This window comes from Triticum urartu, chromosome 1A (assembly GCF_056163025.1).
Source record: "Triticum urartu cultivar PI428250 chromosome 1A, HENAU_Tu73, whole genome shotgun sequence".
Lineage (NCBI taxonomy): Eukaryota > Viridiplantae > Streptophyta > Magnoliopsida > Poales > Poaceae > Triticum > Triticum urartu.
Window position 1 is genome coordinate 235,260,166 of NC_141873.1, and position 20,953 is coordinate 235,281,118.

The window sequence follows — 20,953 nt, forward strand, 5'->3', positions numbered from 1 at the left end:
CACACCATCTTGCGCCTCACCACTTGTGACGCCCCCGATTCAATCGTACACTAATCATACATGCAAACGTGTACGATCAAGATCAGGGACTCACGGGAAGATATCACAACACAACTCTACAAATAAAATAAGTCATACAAGTATCATATTACAAGCCAGGGGCCTCGAAGGGTCGAATACAAGAGCTCGATCATAGATGAGTCAGCGGAAGCAACAATATCTGAGTACAGACATAAGTTAAACAAGTTTGCCTTAAGAAGGCTAGCACAAACTGGGATACAAATCGAAAGAGGCGCATGCCTCCTGCCTGGGGTCCTCCTAAACTACTCCTGGTCATCGTCAGCAGGCTACACGTAGTAGTAGGCACCTCCCGAGTAGTAGGAGTCATCATCAACGGTGGCGTCTGGCTCCTGGACTCCAACGTCTATTCGCAGCAATCGGGTATAGAAAGGGGGAAAAGAGGGAGCAAAGCAACCGTGAGTACTCATCCAAAGTACTCGCAAGCAAGGAGCTACACTACATATGTATGCATTGGTATCAAATGGAATAAGGGTATCATATGAGGACTAAACTGCAGAATGCCGGAATAAGAGGGGGATAGCTAGTCCTGTCGAAGACTACGCTTCTGGCAGCCTCCGTCTTGCAGCATGTAGAAGAGAGTAGACTGAAGTCCTCCAAGTAGCATCGCATAACATAATCCTAACCGATGATCCTCCCCTCGTCGCCCTGTGAGAGAGAGACCACCGGTTGTATCTGGCACTTTGAAGGGTGTATTTTATTAAGTATCCGGTCCTAGTTGTCATAAGGTCAAGGTACAACTCCAAGTCGTCCTGTTACCGAAGATCACGGCTATTCGAATAGATTAACTTCCCTGCAGGGGTGCACCACATAACCCAACACGCTCGATCCCATTTGGCCGGACACACTTTTCTGGGTCATGCCCGGCCTCGGAAGATCAACACGTCGCAACCCTACCTAGGCACAACAGAGAGGTCAGCACGCCGGTCTAATTCCTATGGCGCAGGGGTCTGGGCCCATCGCCCTTTGCACACCTGCACGTTGCGAACGCGGCCGGAAGCAGAACTAGCCCCCTTAATACAAGAGCAGGCTTACGGTCCAATCCGGCGCGCGCCGCTCAGTCGCTGACGTCACGAAGGCTTCGGCTGATAGCACGACGTCGAGTGCCCATAACTATCCCCGCGTAGATGGTTAGTGCGTATAAACCAGTGGCCAGACTCAGATCAAATACCAAGATCTCGTTAAGCGTGTTTAAGTATTCGCGAACGCCGACCAGGGCCAGGCCCACCTCTCTCCTAGGTGGTCTCAACCTGCCCTGCCGCTCCGCCACAAAGTAACAGTCGGGGGTCGTCGGGAACTCAGGCCCACCACTACCTGGATGGAGCCACCTGCCCCTTCAGCCCCCATCTCCAAACAGTATCACTGGTAATGTAACAGTGTAAAGTATATAGTATATACCCGTGATCACCTCCCGAAGTGATCACGGCCCAGTAGTATAGCATGGCAGACGGACAAGAGTGTAGGGCCACTGATGGAACACTAGCATCCTATACTAAGCAGTAGGATAGCAGGTAAAGGTAACAACAGTAGTAGCAAGGGCAGGCTATGCAGCAGTATAGGATTAACTAAAAGTAGTAACATGCTACACTACTCTAATGCAAGCAGTATAGAGAAGAATAGGCGATATCTGGTGATCAAGGGGGGGCTTGCCTGGTTGCTCTGGCAAGAGAGAGGGGTCGTCAACACCGTAGTCATACTGGGTAGCAGCGGCGTCGGTCTCGGTGTCTAGCGAGAGAAGAGGGGGAAGAAACAATAATTATAACACAAACAAATGCATGACGATGCATGACATGACAAAGTGTGAGGCTAGGTGCGCCCTAACGCAGTACGAGGTGGTACCGGTGAAGGGGGGAAACATCTGGAAAAGTACTTCCGGCGTTTCGCGTTTTCGGACAGATGAACCGGAGGGGGAAAGTTGTGTGTTCACTATGCTAGAGATGCGTGGCGGACGAACGGGCTTCGTATCCGGATTCTTCTCGTCGTTCTGAGCAACTTTCATGTACAAAGTATTTTCATCCGAGTTATGGATTGATTTATATTATTTTTTTGAATTTACTTATATTTAGAAATTACACAGTAAAATAATTTTGTCTCCTAGTGTTATTCTAGCATAGTGTATGACAGTGGGGCCAGAGGTTGGGTTGACCCAATCAAAGATTAACTAGTCAACATATGAACAGTGTACGGGGCCACATGTCGTTGACTTAGACAATTATTTTAAATTTGTTTTTCTCTAAACCATTAGTGGGTCCACATGTCATCTACTATTGGATAAATTAGCTAGTACTACTAATTATAAACTAACTAAAAGGCTGGCCAGGGTGTGGCATAGCCGGCCACACACGGCTGTGGTGCCTACACACTACACACTCACGGACACACACTATGCTAGGGAGTAACTCTATTCTTTTTAACACAAGATAGCATTTTGTGATTTTTGTAGGATTTAATCCATGCATTATCTGAAACAGGTCCAATGGAACAAAATGGAGCTTGTTACGTCTACTTTCCGTTCATATAATTTTTACCCATCTTAGGACTTTTATTAATGCTGTTTAGGGGCTGTTTAGAGAGCTAGTCAGCGTAAAGTCAGTAAAGCTAGCTACTGCTACAGTAACTGAATGTTACTGTAGCAGTGTTGCATAGCAGCAGGCAGCGGCAACAGAGTAGCTACCGGCGAAGCCGGCCCGGCCATGGCGCAATCAACCGCGCGTGTGGCCAGGGACGGGCATGAGCAGCTGCAGCTTCGGGCAAGCAGTGGTGCTGCGCGGCGCTAGCGAGCGCAGTAGGCGGCGGCGGCTGCAGCGCAGCGGGCGACGCACGGACCCGGCGAGGCCGTGCGGAGGCGGGCACGTTCAGGCAAAAGCGGGCACGGCCGGCGTGGTGCACGCAGTGACGAAGCGCGCGCGACATGGCTGCAGTTATGGTGAGCGCTACTATAGCAGGCGGAGCGGGTGCGCGCGTGGGCGCAAGGGGAGCGGCAGGCAACGACCAGTGGGCGCACGTGCGGGGCGAGCCGAGCATGGGCAGGGGCGGCATAGCGCGACAGTAGCCGGAGACGGCAGCAGGTGCAAAGCAGCATCAGCAAGGACCAGCAGCGCGGCACACACGTATGCGTACGCGTACACGTACGGGAGAGCTCGGGTGTGCTCGGGGACGGTGGCTACGGGGGGTGTTCGTCAACGGGAGTAGAGGAGAACGGGAGGAGGGGACGCGCGGCTCACCGGGAGCCTGTAGGTGTCCAAAAAGAAGCTCGGGGAAGGCTCGCTGGCTCCGGAACCGTCGCGGAGTGCGTCGGAGCCGAGGAAGAAGAAGACGAGGCGTGGCGGCGATGCAGGCGCTCCGGGGTGGATCCCATCCATGTAGCCGACGTAGTCGACGACGACGCGGCTGCTCGACACATCCTCAAGCGCTGGGGACCTTGGTGGGCGCGACCGGGCGAGGTGGCCGGTGACGGACACGCCCGGCAAGGTGAGTCCCGAGCGGAAGGGAGGAAGGAGGGGTGAGGAACGAGAAGGGAAGGCGGATCTGGGGGAAGTGGGGGAGTGGAGCAGGGGGAGAGGACCGAGGAGGCGGGGCAGTCCTTATCCCCTCGCCCATGCCGACGAGCTGGTCCGGCGGGGCTCGCCCCTGTAGCGACTAGTCGGGGGAACAGGGCGATCAACTGGGGTGGGGGTTGGGCTGGCTGGATCGGCCTGTTGGGCTAGGCCCAGCGGAAAAGTAGTTTTAGGCCTTCTTCTATTTTCTTGTTTTTCTACCTTTTCTTTTACAGAAACAGTTTTTGTATTTAAATAAACCATCAAATGACTTATGCAGATAATGGAACTTGGCCAATAAATGCAATGCAATATTTGGCCTTGCCATAAAAAGTTTGGAGCTTAGTTGAACTCACTTGAATTTTGCTTAAAAGTAAATAGGTTAAATGGGATTGTTTTGGTCCTGTTTTAAATAGGTTGGAGGCGATTTATTAACTCAAATAATGTATGTTTATGCATGAAAACTAAATAGTGAATATTTGCAACCCAACGAACATTTCTGTTTGACAGTTTTAAGAAATGAAAACTTATCTTGAAACTTGAATTTGAATTGAGTTTGAAATATTTCTTGATTGATTTTTTTTTCATAATGATGATGACTTGGCATCATTAGCGTGGAGTTACTGTAGCTTAATTATCCGGGCGTCACAATTCTCCTCCACTACAAGAAATCTCGTCCCGAGATTTAAGAGGGGAGTAAGGGGGAAGAATATGTTACGGAATCCTAATGATGCTTCTTGATCTTTGTTGCTCTTCTCGAAGAGGTCGATCCATAACATTGATGTCTTCATTCCTATGCTTCAGTCATCATGATGAAGCCGGCATCCCTTCTTCAGGATCGCCATCGTATGTACGAAAATTATAAGGGAGCAAAGCAACCGTGAGTACTCATCCAAAGTACTCGCAAGCAAGGAGCTACACTACATATGTATGCATTGGTATCAAATGGAATAAGGGTATCATATGAGGACTAAACTGCAGAATGCCGGAATAAGAGGGGGATAGCTAGTCCTGTCGAAGACTACGCTTCTGGCAGCCTCCGTCTTGCAGCATGTAGAAGAGAGTAGACTGAAGTCCTCCAAGTAGCATCGCATAGCATAATCCTAACCGATGATCCTCCCCTCGTCGCCCTGTGAGAGAGCGACCACCGGTTGTATCTGGCATTTTGAAGGGTGTATTTTATTAAGTATCCGGTCCTAGTTGTCATAAGGTCAAGGTACAACTCCAAGTCGTCCTGTTACCGAAGATCACGGCTATTCGAATAGATTAACTTCCCTGCAGGGGTGCACCACATAACCCAACACGCTCGATCCCATTTGGCCGGACACACTTTTCTGGGTCATGCCCGGCCTTGGAAGATCAACACGTCGCAACCCTACCTAGGCACAACAGAGAGGTCTATCTGGTGATCAAGGGGGAGGCCGCTCCACTGTCGCAACCGTCCACCGCACCGGAGCTATTCCCGCTACGCTGTCGTTCGCCACCTTGGATCTGGTTCCCCGCCGCCGACAGACGGCCACCGCACCACACTCAACAACTTGGCCATGGGTTTGTCCAAGGCTCCACCGTCCTCCACAACTTCTCGTTTCCAGCAAACCACAAGAAGATCATTAGAAAAATAGAAGGGGGACACAGCACTGCCAGTAGAAAGAGGTACTCCTCTTCCCTTATTCGTGCAAATCTTATGCCTCTGCTCACACCGTATTCATTCCACGAAAGAAACTAGTTGAGCGCTTCGTACTGCATCTTCTTCATGATACTAAATGCACAAGGTTTCCTCCCATTTACTATTTCACCTTTTCTAGAGGTCAGTAGCCCGCCTGGATTTCAATTTAGGGTCAGTCGAATAGCAATTAAAAGAAGCAGCACCCGCTTAGGCGCGCGAAGCACCTAGTCCACATGTTCACCGGGGAAGCGGCGCATTGGTGTCTACCATAGGAGTGTGGGGTGCAGGAGCTGCTTGCGCCTGGTCTAGAAGGTCGGCGGGGCTTGAAGGGATGGCCCGGGCGGTGCCAAGCATGGCGGTGTGGTGAGGTCAAAGGGAGGGCGGAGGCAGGTGACTGGGCCAGTGGTCGCTGGCGTTTTGAGGAAGATCGTAACACTGACTGGCTGGAGGTAGATGAAGGTGATCTGCCCATTCTTTGTACATCAGACGGTGCAGGAAAAATGGACTGACCTATTTGTTTTCAGTCGACTGTTATTTTCATAGGACCACACCTTGTGGTGTGCTGGAGGAGCATCTGCATTTCCCAGCCATCCCTGTGCTCATATTTCAAAATCCTAGAATCTAGTAATTTCGTGGGCCATGCATGTTGTAGAGCTATCATATGTCCCCCGTCATTTATTTCTCACCGACCTCCTATCTGCTACCTTTACACTGTACTACTTGTGCACACACTTCACCCATACTCACACTATTATTTTTTTATGCATGGGTGTTTCAGACTCTGACGCAATCTTGATGAATACAAAAAGGAAAAGACAGAAGTCGCTCCAATGTAATTCAGAGATAAGCACTAAGCGTCTCAGCGCTCTAAAGGGTGCAGTGCCAGCAGATGGAGACAGTAAATGTAGCTCTGCAATTGATGATCTCAATTGCCACACACAACCATCCCAGGTGCTTGCTTTAACTTCGTGCTGTCAAATGTGGTTGCATGTTGCATATGGTGTCTAGCTTGTATTGCTTCCAATTTTGTTAAATTCCATCAGCTTACTTTATACATTATACCTTTGATAATGACATGCCTTCCTGTTTTTGATACATACTACATATGTCTATTAACCATGTTCGTACATCAAACTAATGCTCCTTTGTATCCCTCATCAATCACTTATGACGAGACAGTCACCCGAGTGGGTTACTGTGAGACGCGCTACTTGTTTAAAGAGTGAAGTGTCATCCTCCCCGCATGATTCTCAAGAAACAGCAAGGCTAAATGAAGATAGTCAACGTAGTTGTCTAGTTGATGACTGCAATTCCCCCACACCACCATCGCAGGTGCTTGCCCTTACTTGGCAGTGTGATATGTGGTTGCATGTTGCATATGGTGTCTACCTTGTAATGCTTCTAATTAGGGTAAATTTCATCTGCTTAGTTAACACATTATACCTGTGAATATGACATGTGTTCCTGTTTTTGGTACATATTATGTCTTTAGATTAACCATGTTCTTCATCAAACTACTTTTCTTGTGTATCCCTCATCAATCACTTCTGACGAGACACCTTCAAGTTGACAATGTAATATTGGTTGCATCTTGCATATCATTTCAAACATGCCTTGCCTCTAATTTGTTGAAGTGCCACTTATAATGAGACACATCTAACTTGGTAGAGTGATTTTGGTTGGATCTTTCATATGGTGTCTAGATTGCATTGCTTCTAATTTGTTGAAATGCCTTCTGCTTAGCGTTTTTCGCACATATTCCATCCTCCTACAATGTGGTTGCCATACATAAAAGTTGTGTTCGTTAGTATCATGCATCAACGAATTTGGAAGTGCTAATTTCATTCCTTTTTATTGTGTGTTTACTTGACAAGGCAAAATCTAAAAGGACGAAGGCACGGAATGATGGTGGTCCTCTGGAGCAACCGAAACAGGTGATCTCTGCAGATTCTCTTGCTACTCCTACTGCAGTGCAAGTTCCAAATCTCATCTCCCCTACTCCACAACCCTTGGTGCTTGCTCTAACATGGCAGTATGATATCTGGTGCATGTTGCATATGGTGCCTAGCTTGTATTACTCCTAATTTGTTAAATTGTATCTCCTTGGCTTACACATTATACATGTGAATATGACACACCTTCCTGTTTTTGGTACATACTACATCTGCCTATCACACCATGTTCTTATATCAAACTACTGTTGTTGTGTATCCTGCATCTATCGCTTATGATGAGACAGTCACGCCCGTGGGTCAGTATGAGACGCGCTACTCTTATAAAGAGTACAGTTTCATACTCTCTGCATGATTCTCAAGAAACAACAAGCCTAATTGAAGATATTGAACGTAGCTCTGTACTTGAAGACCGCACTTCCCCTACACCACCATCGCAGGTGCTTGCTCTAACTTCGTAGTGTGATATCTAGCTGCATGTTGCATACGGTGTCTAGCTTCTAATGCTTCTAATTATGGTAAATTGCATCTGTTGAGTTTACACATTATACCTATGAATATGACATGCCTTCCTATTTTTGGTACACACTACATCTATGTGTTAACCATGTTCTTACATGAAACTACCTCTCTTTTGTATCCTGCATCAATCACTTATGATGAGACACCTTTATTCATTGCATATTGCATATTATTTCTAGCCTGTTGTGATGTATTGCTTCTAATTTAGTCAAATACATTTGTTAGGCCACCCTTTTAATTTGGCAGAGTGATATTGGTTTCATCTTTCATATGGTTTCTACTCCCTCCATTCCAAAATAGATGACCCAAGTTTGTACTAACTTTGTACTAAAGTTAGTATAAAGTTGAGTCATCTATTTTGGAACGGAGGGAGTGGCTTGCATTGCTTCTAACTAGTTCAAACACCTTGTGCTTAGTTTACACTTTATACATCATACATGTCAATATGTCATGCCGTCCTGTTTTTCATACATATTCCATCCTCCCATCATGCGGCTGTCTTACATGAAAGTAGTTCTCGTCAGTATCATGCATCAATGAGTTCTGAAGAGCAAATTTTATTCCTTTTTCTTGTGGGTTTGACTTGACAAGGCAAAATCAAAAAAAGAGGAAGGAAAAGAGTAAGAAAGGCGATGACGGTGGTCCTCTGCAGCAACGTAAACGGAGCATCTGTACGGATTCTCCTTGTACTGCTAGTGCATTACAAGTTCCAAGTCTCCGCTCCCCTACTCCACCATCCAAGGTGCTTGCTCTAACTTGGCAGTGTGATATCTGGTTGCATGTTGCGTATGGCGTCTAGCTTGTATTGTTCCTAATTAGTGTAAACTTCATCTGCTTAGCTTACACATGATACGTGTGAATATGACATGCTTTCCTGTTTTTGGTACATACTATATATATCTATCACACCATGTTCTTACATGAAACTACTCTTCTTGTGTATCCTGCGTCAGTCACATATGAAGGGACACCTTTAAGTTGGCAGTGTGATATTGGTTTGCGTCTTGAATATGTTTTCTAGCATGTAGTGCTTCTAGTTTGATGAACGCCACCTATGAAGGGACACCTTTAAGTTGGCAGAGTGATATTGATTGCACCTTCCATATGGTGTCTAGCTTGTAGTGCTTCTAATTTGTTGAAGTGCCTTCTGCGTAGTTACCACATCATAGGTGTGAATATGTAAAGCCGTCCAGTTTTTCGTGCATATTCCATCCTCATATCATGACTTTGCCTTTCATCAGAGTAGTGTCCGTCAGTATCATGCATGAATGAGTTTTGAAGAGCGGATTTTATTCCTTTTTCTTGTCGGTTTGACCTCACAATGCAAAATCAATAAAGCGGAAGGAAATTGGTAAGGCATTGGATGATGGTGGTCCTTCCAAGCAAATGAAACGGAGGGTCTCTACAGATTCTACTCCGTCATCCTCCCAACAAGATTTGCAAGACAACGTAAGGCTAGACAGTCAACGTAGTTGTGTAGATGATGAGCACATCTCCCCTACTCCACCATCACAGGTGCTTGCTCTAACTTGGCACTATTATATGTGGTTGCATGTTGCGTATGATGTCTTTCTTGTATTGCTTCTAACTTTGTTGAATTGCATCTGCTTACTTTACACATAATGTCTGTGAATATGACACGTGTTCCTGTTTCTAGAACATACTATATTTGATCACACCATGTTCTTACATCAGACTACTGTTCTTGCATATCCCGCATCAGTCACTTATGATAAGGCACCTTTAAGTCGCCACTATGATATTGTGTCTTGCATATGATTTCTAGCATGTACTGCTTCTAATTTGTTGAAATGCCAGAGAGTTTGAACTTGGCAGAGTGATATTGGTTACACCTTTCATATGGTGTCTAGCTTGCAGTGCTTCTAATTTGTTGAAATGCCTTCTGCTTAGTTACCACATCATAGGTGTGAATATGTCATGCCGTCCTGTTTTTGGTACATATTCCACCCTCGTATCATGGGTTTGCATTTCATCCGGGTAGTGTTCGTCAGTATCATGCATGAATGAGTTCTGAAGAGCGGATTTTATTCCTTTTTCTTATCGGTTTGACTTCACAATGCAAAATCAATACAGCTAAAGGAAATTAGTCCGGCAGCGGATGATGGTGGTCCTTCGGAGCAACTTGAACAGAGGGCCTCTATAGATTCTACTCCGCCATCCCACCAACAAGATTCGCAAGACAACACAAGGCTAGACAGTCAACGTAGCTGTGTAGATGATGAGCACATCTCCCCTAGTCCACCATGACAGGTGCTTGCTCTAACTTGGAACTTTTATATGTGGTTGCGTGTTCCATATGATGTCTAGTTCGTATTGCTTCTGATTTTGTTGAATTGCATCTGCATAGCTTACAACTTATACCTGCAACGATCACTTACCCATAAGACACATTTAACTTGGGAGTGTGATGTAGGTTGCAACTTGCATTGTCTTCTAGCTTGTACTGCTTCTAATTTCTTCAAATGGCACTTACGACGAGACACTTTTTACCTGATAGAGTGATATTAGTTGCATGTTCATATGGTGCCTAGCTTTCATTTCTTCAAAAAAAATTGAAATGCCTTCTGCTTATTGTTTTTGATACATATTCCCTCCTCCTATCATACGTCTGTATATGCAATGATGTCTTCTTTTTGTATATATTCCATCCTCCTATCATGTGCTTGCCTTACATCAAAGTAGTGTTCGTCTGTATCATGCATCAACCAGTTATGCAGAGCTAAATTTATTCATCTTCTTTTGGTTTTGACTTCATAAGGCAATATTAGAAAATAGGAAGGAAAAGAGTAAGTTAGGGGATGTTGGTGGTCCTCCGAACTGACGCAAACAGAGACTGTCTAGATTTGCCACTACTACTGCTAATGAAGTAGAAGTCCCATGTCTACATGATGAGTTCATCTCCCGTACTCCACCGTCGCAGGTGCTTGCTCTAAGTTGACAGTGTGATAATTGATTTCATGTTGCATATGTTGTCTAGCCTGTATTTCTTGTATTTTGATTAAATTGCATCTGCTAAGTTTATACATTATACATGTGCATATGACATGCATTTGTGTCTAGAATACACTGCATCTATCAATCATACCATGTTCTTACATTAAAGTACTGTTGTTGTGTATCCCGCATCAGTCACTCATGATTGGACGCTTTTAACATGGCAGTTTGATAGTGGTTGCGTCTTGCATTGATTTCTACATTGCACTGCTTCTACTTTTTTGAAATGCCACTTATGACAAGACACTTTAACTAGGCAGAGTGATATTTGGTTGCATCTTTCATATGGTGTCTAGCTTGCATTACTTTTATTTTCTTGAAAATCCTTCTACTTAGTTTACACATCATAGCTATCAATATGTCACGCCTGTTTTTCTTACACATTCCATCCTCATACGATTGTCTTACATCAAAGTATTTCTTGTCTGTATCATGCATCAATGAGTTCTGAAGAGCGATTTTATTCTTTTGTGTTGTGGGTATGCCTTGACATGGCAAAGTCAAAAAAGAGCAAGGAAAAGAATATAGTAGGGAATGGTGTTACTCGTTGGGTGAAACGGAAAAGGATCCGCCCTTGAGATTCTGCTGGTACTTATAGTGCAGTAGAAGGTCGAAGTCCACTAGCTAAATCTACAAACACAGTATCACCTGCTCCACTAGCTGTAGCATCCGATTCAACTGTACCAGCATCTCAACGAGTTACTCGTTTGTTTGCTCCGGAACTGGCTAGTTCCCAAGTTGCATTCACACCTAACACTACTTCCGAAGCACTGCTGACACAACAGGACTTGCCAAGATTAGATGAACCTCATGAGCATCAACACCAAGACGGTACCAGACCGAGTCAAGTTGCAGTTGCATGCTCCTTTATATGTACTCTCACAGTTTGATGTGCACTAACACTTTCCATATTCATTGTTGAACTAGCACCACGGTGCAAGCGGAAACATACATGAGGGATAATGCTTGACAGATTAACAAAATCTAAAGGAGGAAGAATGGAGATCCATTTTGAGGCAGGTTTAAAAAGGCCACGTGATGCTACAAAGTCAGCCACGTTAGTATCAGAGGCAGCCATTGCCGTTAGGTGTCATGCACGTATCCTCCCAACATGGATCCAGTACAGGAATGAGAAAGATAATACCCAGTTTAACACATTGCTTGGCCATTTATCCGTAAGTAATGTTATTCATCGCAATTTGTAATATTTTCTTGCTCTGTGCCATACTTTCTAGCTTCCTCCTAATAAGACTCACATTCTTTTTTCAACAGATGAGGTTCAAGTTGGATCCGAAATATGATGCAACTAAACAAGTATGAACTCATGTTTTTCAGTATGCTCTGCGACAGTATTAGTACCACCTTAGAAAATCTCACTTTGAAGGCAAGGCTAACAATGAAATCGCCCAAACATCTCCAGTGGAATATATTACATATGAAGACTGGACAACCATTGTTAAACACTGGTCTGATCCAAAGTATTAGGTAGGGTATATGTATTTGATCAGACCACATATTGAACTTGTATTTATGTATGTGCCTTACAAGTGTATCTTCTTCTAGGCTAACTGTTTGAAGAACAAGACCAACCGTTCTAAAGTGAAATTCCAACAGACAACAGGATCTCGTAGCTATATTGCACACTGCGAGGCTCTTGTAAATAGCTGCTAGTTCCTTCTTTTTTCTGAGCCATATTATCGTATCTATATTGACTTGTTCCAAATAGAGAGGAAAACCTGTGCGGACCAAAAAGAACCTGAACCGAATGCAGTGCAAATCTTCAAGGATTGCAACACCAGCAAGCAGAAGGGCATGAGTGCACCAGTTCAGGCCGATGTTGTAAGTCCTTACTCCTCCTGCCTTTGAACTAATTGGTACTGTGATGTGTTCATTTAACTGCTTGGTTTGCAGCCAATGTTAGTTACTATGTTCACTTTTATACACAGTTGTCTTAACGTATCATTTCACCTTACATGATTTAAAAGAGATGAAGGATATTCTTTTGGTCTCGATCTGTAATCTAGTTGTGATGTTCACGTGCACACACAATGATAGAATAGCATGTTTGTTTTGTATCTGTTTGCCCATGATATGAATGATGTCGTACTATGTTCATCCTACTTTAAACCATGTCTCTTTATCCTTAGATGTCAACGAATGTGAGGAAATAGACAATACAGTAGGCATGCTACATGGCCATATGTTCCGAAAGTGATTTTATTATGTAGTTGGCACTACAATACATGCTAATGTATTACAGTAGTTCACCAAAATAAGTTATGTATAAATGTGAAACCTACTTTGTTTTTTTTTTCTCATTAGTAACTTATCTGGTACACTAATCTACAAGTTCAAACTTTCAGCAAGCTATGGAACAAATGATTGAACAGCCACAACCACCTGAAGGTGACGAGGCTACCACAGGCACAATGTCACCTCTTGTTGCAATGCGTCGGTATCTCTCCACTAGCAGTGCAGAAAGCACCTTCCTGCGTAATTCTGGGTTGGTTGTCAAGGTAACCTCGTCCAAATCACCTACTGAACAAAATCTTCCGGCTAAACAGAGTGATATATCTGTGCTCCAGACACAAGTCCAATCCCTAATGGACGTTGTGTCGGAAACAAAAATAGTGGTTGACAAATGTCGTGAAGATATGAATGGTTTTGAAACCAGACTATCAGACATTTGCTTCGTTGTTCAAGAGCAATGGAAGAAAAAGGGGAAGATCGTGCTGCTCCATCAGATTCTACAGCCTAAAACATAAGCACTCAGGTCAAATGATTTGTTCTTCTATACATCTCATGGTGCTTTTGTCTGCAAGGATTGTAAACTTTATGCCAACAGGCCTTTTGTTGTATGGTTGGAATTTATTTTGTTGTGATACAACATTTATGATGCTGCCAAAGGCTGCGGTAATTACGATGCTATTTTTGTATAGTGTAGGTTTATCTTAGTAATGTATTCGGCCCAAAGCTTCATAGGAGCCCAACATGCCAACATTCGTCGGGCCAATTCCAATTGGGCTAAAAACGATTCTAGGCCGAAATTTGCATATAGCCCACTAAAAATATATGGGCCTAAATCAGCATAAGCTTCCATATTTTTCTGGTAGGCCTTTGCCCATAGTGGGCCTTTAATAGGCCTAAATATAATTTGGGCCCTTGGTAATAATACGCCGTTTACATGTGTAAATATCTCGAGCCCATAAAAACATGGGCCTTTAATAGGCCGAAAGTAAGATTGGGCCCTGATTGTGCCAAATAACCCACTGGTCTTAGCATGCCGAAATGGTGGCCCACTACAATGCGGATCGTCCACAGGCCGAAATTCAGACGGGCCGTAAATGCGCCGACCTACTACACGGGCCTTTAACAGGCCAAAAGTTTGGTCGGGCTTGATTAGTGTCATTTTTATATGGGCCGTTAGTAGGCCCGATGTGGCATTGGGCCACATATGGCCCATGGATTTCGTCCAACGTTAACAGACCGAAAGTCACAACAGGCTAAAAGTGGCCCAAATCTGTAGTGGGCCTCTAACAGGCCAAATGTCAAACATGGCCGAATATGACCCATATCCTTCACGGTCGTTTATGGGCCGAAAGTTTCAATGGCCTATAAATGGGCCCAAATGAAGCAGGACCTTTAATAGGCCGGAAATACACCGGGCATAATTTGGCCCAAATTCTTAGCGGACTGTTAACGGGCCAGAAGTGACCATGGGCCGCGATGATGACAAGTTTAGGACGGGCCGTTGACGAGCCGATTTGACACTAGCCGTATGGGCCTTAACTGAGAATATTGAGCCTTTAGTTGGGCCGGCCCATTATGGTCTGCAAAATCTTATGGGCCTTTAGCTGGGCCGACCCATTATGGCCCGCTAAATCTTGTGGGCCTTTAGTTGGGCCGGCCCATTATGGCCCGCTAAATCTTGTGGGCCTTTAGTTGGGCCGACCCATTTAATCTTTATGGGCCACTTTTGGGCCGGTCCACGTGTCAACGTATCATAGGCGCATCTTGCCCATTGGATGAGTGACATCTGTGCCAACGTGGAGCCGACACATGGTTCCGTCAGCCAATGAGAATTTTACACGTGGAAAATCGGCATTGGTCGGGGCTGTTAGCGGGTTATCGGATCCAAAACCAGACCCGATAACTTAACGGCGTCCCATTATGGTGGATGCCACATGTCGGTCACCCTTGACGAAAGCTCTTCTATGACGCCTGATTTATCATCATGGAAGTGGACACATCTGTGATGATAATTTTGGTAATGTCATGGAACACTTCTATGACAGCACAGGTATGACTATCTTGATTCTGTCATAAAATCGGCATGGATGTACATGCATGACAGAAAACGTGACCTACTGTGACAAACACGTATCATCACGGAAGTGTCTTTTTTTGTAGTGTGATAATGTGATGCTACCTAACTTAGGTACAATTGTGTTGTTTACAGTTGAAGCGTCGAGCATGGAGAAGAAGAATGAACAATGGAGCATAATCAAGCTTTGTGATGAAGGTGTGCGCGAAGGGAACAAGAACTGTATTTCCGGTGGAGACTTCCGTACTTTGAAGCCACCATGATGACATACAAGAAGCTGGACAGATTATACAAGATGGTCTTTCATAAATTTCGTCCATAGCTTATTATTGGTGTTGCGTCACCTTATTTGTGGGCCTGGCCCATGTAATTTCGAAATAGTACTCCATAGGCTGTTTTTAGAGTCCATATCATAGGGAAAATGACTCAGGAGGTGTTTTAGTCCCACCTTGCCAAGGGTGGACAAAACCCCCTCTCTTTTCCTCTATAAATATAGCCCTTAAGGCATCTTTTAGACTTGGGTTTTGTTTAGATTAAAAGTTCACCATAGCTGCAACTTCGCATCCTTCGTTTGTGTTCAATGACCAGACCAAGGCGTCACAGAACCCCACCTTGATCAATAGAATAGTACTCAGTACACCTACTGTACTTAGTAGACATACAAAGAAAAACAGAAAGAAAGAGTCCTAAGTAAAGGAGCAACTGAACATGCGAAGAATAGAGGAGTTACTGCAAGCGGGTGTACATGTGTTCGGCATGGAGAAGGGGATGATAGGAAGAAGGATTCATGGGCTGGCGGGACTCACCTGTGACGTCGTTGCGGTCACAATCACCGTCGCCAGGTCGCCTACTTGTTCTCCTCCCTATTTAGTTTGTGTGCATAAATCGAACGCGGGGGGGGGGGGGGGGACTTACACTGTTTATCCTGCGATGCCGGTATGAGTTGCGACAGTAAAGGGTGGCCACGAACCGATGGAGCTTGGTGTTATACATGGAGACGCCATCGCCGTGGTAGCGGACGAAGTGGACAACCAGCAGCGCTTTCTCTACCTTTGGGTCGGGCCGAGTAGCGGAGCCGTAGGTAGGCCTCATGCCGAACATGGCACAAATCTCATCGGACGACTTCCCTTCCACCATGGCAGCAATGGTGTTGCACACGTGGTCAAGCAGGCCCCCATTGCCGAGATCCTTGGAGGTGAAGGAGCATGGCGTGATCGAGGCTGGGCCAGCGGCGGCCCATCCTGGGTCGGCTTGGGTATGCCTGGAGCAGTGGAGGATCAGGGAGAGGGCAGCAGAGTCGACACGGAGGTGGACGCGGGGGTACCGCTAGCCGCTGCTTCCGCCGTCCGGGGCATAGGTATCGTACTCGTACCTGATGATCATGTTCTCTAATTGGATGCCGCACTGGCTCACCTCCGCCTCGGGCACCACCAGGTCCGCGCCGTCCAGGTCCAGCCATTGCAGCACCACCATCATCTTCCCAACTTCTTCCAGTTCCTTTTCTTCATTTGCGTCGACGACGATGGCGACTCCGCCGGGATGGCCCGCCATCTCCTCCTCCGCTCTCATCTTCTCCGATGATTTATTCTTGCTTTTCTCCTTGGTTATGTTCGAGTGTGATCGCTGGAAGTTCCCCATGGCTCCTCAGCCTCTCTGCTGATCCGATGAAGCGTGCGACGCGGGTTAATGATCCATCCATGATGGAAGGCTTATTATACGGATGGGATAGAGAGATGATTAGATTGTTGTGGCCATCCCTCTTTCCACCATCCCTTTTCCTTCCTCGTTCTAGTTGCCTCTCCACACCTCATCACCTGGAGCACCTCCCGCGGTGGCGAGTTCACTTTCCAGGAAGGAGACGGTGCTGTCGTGCGGCGAGGGAGCCCTCGTTGTCTTGGAAGGCGGTGTTTGACATGGTGATGACAGGGAATCATCGTGGTTGAGGGTGAAGGGATCCGTTTGCGATCAGTTTCCTGTTTCTACGTCCCTTGCGTGATTGTAGGGGCTGCGGGCGTGGAGTTTCACATTCCTCTGCGGTGGAGTATGGTCAGTCGTTGTAAATTGCAAAATGCACACCACGAAACAGATTAGATTAAGGCTAACAGTTAGATTATGTTTACTGGGTCTAATCGTGTGGTGGTAATTAAGGCTAACAGTTAGATTATGTTTACTGGGTCTAATCGTGTGGTGGTAATGAATCCGTGTATGTTTGTGGGGTGCACGTAAGAAAGTTCTTGTTTGATTGTTTATTAGTAATAAGTAGAGAGCAAGTCAAAAAACAGATCAGCCAAAAAAAAAGAGAGATAGAGGGCTGATCGGTTTGAGTTTACAAGAAAAGAGCAATCACGTTTGCTTGTTAATACTTGGAAAGTGCTCTGTGCGGTAAATCCCAGTCTTAATTTTTGGAGATACTAGTAAGAATGCACGAGCAACGCACGACCGTGAGAAAAAAAATCTCCTATGTAAACATATAGCACATCAGAGCCATCATCTCGTCTCAAGGAACCTCTGAAACTTTTAAATATTTAAATATTTATATATGACCATAACAAAATATCATTTGAAAATTGTATTATTTGCAGGCAATACAGAAACTACAAGGAGTAGGATGATACTGGGTTTATAAAACCAACAGACACTCCTACCTAATTATGATGCTCCGTTAGCATAAACACCTTTTACTTTTGTTTCATCCTTCATATCTCTCACATGAATGATAAACCTGCATATATTGCCTTTAAGAGTGTTGCTTGGAAACGAAGGAAACAACAAAGCTTGAATATGTCAGTGCCATGACTCTTGGTGAAGATGTGACATGGTCAATCCAGTTCTGGTATTTATCATAGTTTCAAATAGCCGGCTATAGCCTCACTATAGCTCCGCTATAGCCCCGCTATAGCCCCGCTATAGCTGTTTGAGGGGGTTGCCGCTAAATGATTTCATGTACAATTTGCCGCTATAATAGCCCAGTTATAGTTGTTTTTTAGGGTCACCGCTAAATGCCATAGCCCGCTATTTAAAACGTTGTTATTTATCCATAGTCCACACTTTTCCCTACAATCCCAAGTCTGAATCGACAATATAAGGAATCCATAGACCACACTTCTACACCAATTTTTGTACAGGACTAACTGAAGCTTGTGTCCGATTCTTTTTGATTGCTACAGTAACAGAGCAAATAAAAGGAATACAACATTGAGAATAGAACATATACCCAAGCATGCAGTTGTTTACCATATATTGAGGTGCTTGAGATTACACTAAAATTTGTCCAACAAAATACCATAGAAAGGTTGCTCAAAATAAACAGTATGGCATGATGGCATAGAGGACTGCCACATAAAAATACAGTAAGCCCTGCAGTTCTGTTTCTATGCTTCTCTAATACTGAAAGCAATAGCCAAATATCATTGTATAGTTCTTTCAGGGTGTCAGGCTCGCTTCAATATCGAATACAAATGCATGTGTCTCCTCAACAGTGCAATGCACCTGTTGGCCGATAGAACTTCAATAGGATACTGAAAGAAAAAGAAATTTATAGCATAAAAATGTACGCACAGATTTGGTAGATACAGATTCAAATCTAGTCCAAACGTCATGATCCATTGAACCTTGTTGCATCCCTCGTAATAAGGATGGCCGGGACTGAGAGCAAATACCTCTCATGGAAGGAAGTTAGAGGACACTCATAGCTTAGGAGTAAATATAGCTTTCATATTCATGGAGTCACAACAAAGATGCGCAATACTGCAGCAAGGAAGAATAGCACATAACTGCATGATGGACAGAAACCATGTCAATCCACTTCAGTCCGTTACATGGAGAAAACATCATGTCACGTCCATTCAATCAACACGGAACTGAATTGTGCAAACAATTCACTGTGTTAAATGGAAAACACAAAATTTTAGGTTTAACAATTCACTAAGTTGGTCATTATTAGTCTCAGACAAATCTAAACAATTTACTAAGCATATATGCATTATAGCTTCAATGCATTGGACATCAGAACAATTTATCTTGTTGCCTGGGACACTTCCTTTTTTAGATAACTATGGCTACTATGCTATTGACTCATCCAAGTCATGTTCGCCTAGAAAAACAAGGTGTACATTCTCACTTCTTTAGATATCCTCTGAGGGCCTCGCTGGACAGTAAATAACTGTATAGAAGAGCTGCCATAGTTGTCCATCTACAACTTGTACATTTTCACTTCATATAGTAAAATATTGCCGTGTATTCTAAAATAGTTTTATTGTCGGAGCCTCCCATAGAGTCTTACCATATAAGTTAATTAGCGCTCACACAAATGGCTTGTGTCAGAGAATTGAAAATTACCTGCATAAAAATAGCACATCCACAAGCAAACTAATCAGCATCTGAATGAAATAAACCATCACTTTCATCAGAACGCTACCAAAGGTTGAACCAACATAGCAGCATACACTTCTGCCTAAAGAGAAAAAGGTAGAACACATACCGTGAACAACTCTGTGTTCAGAATCAGATGCACTTAGTGGAGAGGAGGGAGGCCTGATTGGATGCAACTCTCCAATCCAGTCCAGGTGAGATGTCACCGTCCACCACCAGGGGGCTCGACAGGGAGGGGGCGGTGGGCTGGCTGGGAGATGTGGGGCGGATGAGTGGTGCGGCTAGGCGAGGCGGAAACGGAGGGGGCCGGTCAGATCCGGTCGTCGCCATCGTTGGTCTGGTCGGGAGGAGGCCGGCAGTCGCGCGGGACGGTCCGGTGGAGCCCTATAGTGCGGGAACGGAGAGAGAGAGAGATTAGTGAGGAGAGGGAGAGAGAAGGGAGGAGGAGGATGCTGAGTGCGGCTGACCGGCAAAGGACGTCGGCGGCGGCTTGCAGGTGCGTGGGCGGCGACCGGAGGCGGGGTCGACTCAGGGCGATCGGGAGGAGCGGCGGCGCTTGCTACGATCCGTTTTTTTCTTTTTGAACTGACCCATTCTTCCTGATAAGGCATGATTCGGGTGGAATCTTTCCGGAAATCACAGGCGGGGCCGCGGGATCGAGGACGCGGAGCGCTGCGAGGATTGGCAGATGATGGCGTCTGCTTAGCAGAACATTTAATCTGAGACGTTGATCTAAGTGATAAACCATTGACGCAATAAAGGCAGTAGGATATGTGTAAATTGCTCTGATCGGAGGGTTGTGGTTATCCCGTGTACAGTTTGTTGTGTGGCTTTAGAAGAGTTTATGTTTGCTCTTTTAATAATAATATAGATGCTTAGCAGAACATTTAATCTGAGACATTGATCTAAGTGATAAACCATTGACGCAATAAGGGCAGTAGGATATATGTAAATTGCTCTGATCGGAGGATCGTGGTTATCCCGTGTACAGTTTGTTGTGTGGCTTTAGAAGAGTTTACATTTGCTTTTTTAATAATAGTATAGAGGAAGAGTTTGGAAGTTCCACGGCTGAAAATAATACTTGTAGGAAAGTAGAGCCGCCACCATTCAGATTTTGTTACCAAGTTTTGTGTGCCAAAAAAAGGAGCAGCCAAACTGGATCCTCACGTTTTTAGGAGATAAAAAGGAAAGAAAAATATTATGTCAAGGTTGGGCGTTATTTTTTTCCTAAAAAAAGAGGAGGAGGAGGAAGCGAATCAGCTTTGGTCATAGGAAAGTTTGGATTGTCCACATGGCAGCAACAAATAAAAAAGGATTGTTATAAAATTTATAGAAGGGAGAGGGCCGATCTAATCTGGTTCGAAAAGAACACTATCTATTTTTTAAAGGAAGACAAGTGAACGTGGAGTCTAACTTGTTTTGCATGCAGAATTAAATACCTAAAATCTTAAAAGTGCGCACGCATTATTTCTCGAGACTGAGCGGCCGC

The 20,953-nt window shown here is 44.9% G+C and overlaps 1 long non-coding RNA gene across 3 annotated transcripts; it reads right to left on the bottom strand.

Annotated features, from left to right (window-relative positions):
* Positions 1-18,288: 18,288 nt before the first annotated feature.
* Positions 18,289-20,180, bottom strand: LOC147990689 (uncharacterized). 3 transcript variants are annotated; one of them, XR_015600195.1, is made up of 4 exons: positions 19,932-20,180; positions 19,574-19,848; positions 18,753-19,431; positions 18,289-18,611 (listed from the first exon to the last, which is right to left on the bottom strand). It is a non-coding gene; the product is annotated as an uncharacterized LOC147990689 (long non-coding RNA). The 3 variants fall into 3 exon arrangements; XR_015600194.1 differs by having other exon boundaries at positions 18,705-19,431; XR_007304441.2 differs by having other exon boundaries at positions 18,289-19,431.
* Between the last annotated feature and the right edge of the window lie 773 nt (positions 20,181-20,953).